General features: G+C 44.4%; 1 pseudogene; it reads left to right on the forward strand.

The window, feature by feature from the left end:
* Window positions 1-2,251: 2,251 nt before the first annotated feature.
* LOC139705096 (neurofilament light polypeptide-like) lies at window positions 2,252-2,863 on the forward strand (annotated as a pseudogene).
* Window positions 2,864-5,326: the final 2,463 nt, after the last annotated feature.

Here is a 5,326-nt window from a genome sequence, read left to right on the forward strand (position 1 = left end):
CTGCTCTCAATAGACACACTTGAAACAAAAATGAATTGAAGGGTGTGTTACCCCTGTAAAAATGACAAAGTAAGCTGGGAATAATAAACCAAAATAGCCTGTCTTTTGCAGAGTGCCATGATGTCCCATGATTGTGACTGAGCATCATCGAATTGTTTTCGGTTCACAAACAATTTGAGGTTGACCTTGCAGTCTGCTGTCCAAATTTTGTTGAAAGTGATGGGTTGCTCTCAAAGATTGATTTGCAGAAAAGACCCAGGTGCTGCATCATGGCTCTGACTTGGGTTTAGTGAAGCCCCCCTGCTGAGCAGGGGCTAACACCCTTCTTTTAGTGTGCATGCAGGAGAACTCTAGTTCATTATGTTGACTTGTGGAATGTGAGTCCCTGCCCTTCTTTTCCCCATCAAGTAAAATTCCAATGAATGATTTGGTATGAAAAAAGTGACAATGCCCTTTCCCTAAATGGATGCCTGAATGAGGTGGAAGACCATCTTAGATGAGATTAATTCAAAATGAGTTTATTTAAGAAACTAACAAAAATGATTTGTAAATCAAGTAGCCTTCAGAATCAGAACAGAATCTAAGAACAGTGGGCAATAACATAATTAGGCAGCATTTATAGGAAACAGAAGTGAGGTATAAAGACAATTTAATTGTTTACAGCTGAAGTGATTTAAAAGTTTCTACATGAACTGAAACTCAGTGCTAACTTCCCATTGCTGTGACAAAATACTTAACCAACTTCAAAGGAGTTTCAGAGGTTTCAGTCCATGATCCCTTGGTCTCATCCCTTTGGCCCAGTGGTAAAGCTGTACATCATGGTGAGCAAGTGGTTGAAAACATTCTCACATCATGGTAGCCAGGAAGCAAAAAGAGACCAGAGAAGAAATGTCAGGATCCCAACATTCCCTTTAAGCACACAATCCCAAAGACCTAATGCTCTCCAATGTGTTTCTACCTGAAGTTGCCTCCTGATGTTTCTCCCACCTCCCTGTGGTACCACAGCCTGGCAACCCAACCTGCAGCCCATGGCCTTTAGGGCCATTTGAGATCCATAGCACTCAGCTACTGGGATGGGACTCCATGTTGATTTGGTCTGTTTATTCTATTTCAGAGCCTAGGCAAAACCAATGGCTTCCCCCATGTTTTATTTCACAACCCTAAATCAGTTTCTGCACATGATGTAAGCACCAGAGCAAATGCCTTTCCATGATCCTGGATGTGGTGTGGATCTTGGGTTCTACCTCTTCATTTTTGAGCCTGATAAGAGAAAAAGCCTCTTGAAACATTTCAATAAAGAAATGGGTTTTCCTTTAAGTTTTACAAAAAGTATATTTCAATTGACAAAAGGATTCTCAGATGCAATTATAATAAATGTATATCTAGAAATTTAATAAACATTTTCAAAGACTCAATTGTATGATACAGTTTTAAAATACTACAGATGTTTTGTAGATTGGTCATTTTTGTCTAAATAGTGCCAAGGTAATAAATAACTCCAAACATTACATTAAATTCATAAATGCAATAAAATGGTCATTCATAAATTTAAAAAGAAAAGAAATTGTCTAATAGATGATAAATCTTTCTCATTATTACACACATTACAATCTACTTCTATTGGTTGATGAAAGTCATAAGACAAACTTAAATTCAAAGCTCTAAAGTCTACTATTCTTGAAAGACATAGCCTGGCCAGCCAGGTCCAATGAAGATATGCAAAGAACATTTTGCTCTCATAAAAGAAACCGTGGCAAACCTATTTGGGCAAGGAGAAAGGCTGCACTTCGTGGTGACAGCACGTATTGAAACAAAACCACTCACCTTAGTCCTGGGTTGTGGATCAGTGGTAGCACTTGCCTAGCATGTGTGCAAGAGGCACTAGTTGGATTCTCAGTACCGCATATAAATAAATGAGTAAAATAAAACCAAAAATCACTTGCCCCTGAGAGCACACCCCCAATGACCCAACAACTTTCCCCTAGACCCCACCTCTGAACATTCATCATTTCCCAAGAGCACCACCCAGGGGAACAATTCTTGAACACCTTGGCCTTTGGGGGACTCTCAAGTCCAAACTATGGCAATCTGTTAAGTAAAAAAAATAAAATAAAATAATAATAATAATGATAATAATAATAATAATAATAATAATAATAATAATAATAGGCACACAGCCATCCATCCTTCGCTTTCCCTTTCTCCCCCGTCCTTCCTCCTCTCCAGGCCCCCATCTCCGCTGGCCTACAGCATGAGTTCCTTTAGCTATGAGCCTAGACCTCCTACAAGCAGCGCTATGTGGAGACTCCCCTGGTGCACATCTCCAGCTTGCACAGTGGCTACTACACCGCGCGCTCCGCTTACTCCACTACTGGGCCCCTGTGTCCTCCTGGCTCTCAGTGCGCCGCAGCTATTCGTCCAGTTCCGGCTCCTTGATGCACAGCCTGGAGAACCTAGACCTGAGCCAGGTAGCCGCCATTAGCAACGACCTCAGGTCCATCCACACTCAGGAGAAGGTGCAGCTCCAGGACCTCAAAGACCGCTTCGCCAGCTTCACCGAGCGCGTGCAGGAGCTGGAGCAGCCGAAGAAGCTGCTGGAAGCCGAGCTGCTGGTGCTGTGCCAGAAGCATTCGGAGCCGTCCAGCTTCCGGGCGCTGTAGGAGCAGGAGATTAGCCACCTGCACCTGGCGGGGGACGCTACCAAGAGAAGCAGGCGCTCCAGGGCGAGCGTGAAGGGCTGGAGGTGACTCTGTGCAACCTGCAAGCACGCTACAAAGAGGATGTGCTGAGCTGCGAGGACGCCTAGGGCCGCCTGATGGAGGCTCGCAAAGGCGCAGAGGAGGCGGCACTGGCCTCCCGCTGAGCTTCAAAAGCATATCCACAGCCTGATGGACGAAATCGCTTTTCTGAATCTCCAAAGGCTCATTCTGTCTTAGCCTTTCCTTCTCTCTTTTTAGGCTCCCCCTCTCCTTTAGAACTTGTTCTTATCTTCATTTCTCCACCCTTCTCTACCTCTATTTTCTCACCACTGTCTCTCCCCTTCAGTCTCTCTCTCTCTCTCTCTCTCTCTCTCTCTCTCTCTCTCTCTCTCTCTCTCTCTCTCTCTCTCTCCCCCTCCCTCCCTCTGTCCCTATTTCTTTGCCTCTATCATTCCTATCTTGCCATCCATGGTCTCCCTGGGTTTCCTGCCCGCGCCCCCGGTCCCACCCACCCGCCAAGGCGCCCTTGGCGCAGAGCAGGGCGAGCCCAGCCTGTTTGCAGAGCAGGAGCCCCATGGTGCTGGCCTGGCAAATGTCAGCGCCCAGTTTGCTGGAGGCCGCCCTCCCCATGATAGCGCCAGGCCAGCCCAGGAGGATATGCTCCAAGTCTGAGCCAAAATTCCTGGGCGGCTTGGGGTTTTCTGGCTCCAAAACACTCTTCCCCTCCAAAGGCCCCGCAGTACCTGGCGGATCTCAGAGATCCCAAAGACCTAATCCCTAGGTTCCAGCCAGGGTGCCACCCCAGGAAGGAAGGGTGTTCTTGCACAGGAGGGGATTTGGGGAAGACATGTAGCCCTAGGAGGATGCCCAGGGATCCAGAGGTTCCTTATGAGCCCATTTCTCTGAGAGAAGTGCTTTCCTCTTTGTCACCGCAGATTTTTGGCACAGGACCTGAAACCGGACTCCTAGGGAGCTTTTCTGTCTACCCAAGGACAAGATATTAACGCTAATGCTGTCCAACTCCATCTGACCCTGAGAGGGAGATTCAGGCAAGGTGTCTGCCTTCCACAGAAATCCACTGCTTTGGTAAAGAAGTAGCAGCAATATTAGACGCCTTTCAAAAGAAATAAATTCATGGCTGTCATACAGATAGAAAATGAGCATGTGCCAAAGATTTTATTTAGCTCATTGTTAATGAGGGAACAAGTAGATGTTACAAGAAGTCCTAAGAACAGACTTAGATTAGGAAAAGCGGCTTGCACATGCAAAAAGAATTGAAATCTTGCACTCCAGGAGGGATGGGAACCACGACAACCTGTAGCAGACAGAATTGCAGATCTGTAGACTATCTATATCTATATCTATACTATTTTTTTTTGGGGGGGGGACTGAAGGCACAGCTCAGTGGTGGTGTGCTGGCCCAGCATGTGAAAGAACCTGGGTTCAATCCCTGGTAGTGGCCCTCTACTAGTGTTAGGTAGACTGTAGGGAAAGAGGAAAGGGAAATCACATATTCACACATTGTGTCTAACCTTTAAGGAGTTCATGCTCTAGTAATTTTTGTGGTACTAATAAACAGCTGCTGAGCTTTGATTCATTGACTTCTACTCTTTGCCACTTCTGATCTTTCCTTAAACGTCATTTAAAGCAAGTTATTGTCCATTATGCAGATCAAGAAATCCAGGTTCAAAGAAGTCAAGAACCTTGCAGATAACTTGCAGATAAGTCACACAACTGGCACAAAGAGGGGTCAGGACTAGAATCTAACTTGTCTGCCTCTGCAAAGCCTGGTTCTTAGATAATAACACACTACATCCTGTTGTGTTTATGCTAAGAAAACTCGAGGGGGGGGGTTCTTCATTCCAAAAGCTGGGTGAGTTTTTTGGTGATCTTCTAATCATCCCCCACCTTCCTCCAGTTTAGAACACAGAAACTGAGACAAGTGCAACAAATAATAGTTTTAGTGAAAATACAAATAAAGGTACAGCCCTAACAAATCTGAGAGCTCTGAGTACTTGGAGTACCTTGCTTGCTTCATATGGAACACTCTCATTGCCAAGCCTGGGAGAATGACTTTATCCATCAAGAGTCCCCGTCAGGTTTATTTGGAGGAGCCCCTGCAGGCGAGGTCTGCCTCTCTGCCTTTTCTGTACCTGGCTCAGTGCAATTGTCCCACATAATTACCTAATCAATAATCTTCACATCCCATCTCCTCCTGAACAGTAAGACAACAGCCTCAGGCACAGACATTCTGATTCCACCAAGACTAATATTTAATATATATATATATATATATATATATATATATATATATATATATATATATATATAAATAAATTGGACACAACACCCTAATTTCTTTATTTATTTTTATGTGGTGCTGATGATTGAACTCAGCATACTGCACATGCTAGGTAAGCACTCCACCATTGAGCAACAACCCCAGACCCTAGAATCTAATTTTTAAAAAGCTTACATGGGGATTATGATGCCCAGATGAGCTGGGCTAGAAGGAAGGGTTTATTTAAAGAAGGCATTGAATTTCTCCTACTTGCTTGGACATCCACAGTAGTTTAGCTCATTGGGAAATTATCAAAGAATACTTAAATCCACAAAACTTCTTATAG

This window comes from Marmota flaviventris, chromosome 3, assembly GCF_047511675.1.
Source record: "Marmota flaviventris isolate mMarFla1 chromosome 3, mMarFla1.hap1, whole genome shotgun sequence".
Lineage (NCBI taxonomy): Eukaryota > Metazoa > Chordata > Mammalia > Rodentia > Sciuridae > Marmota > Marmota flaviventris.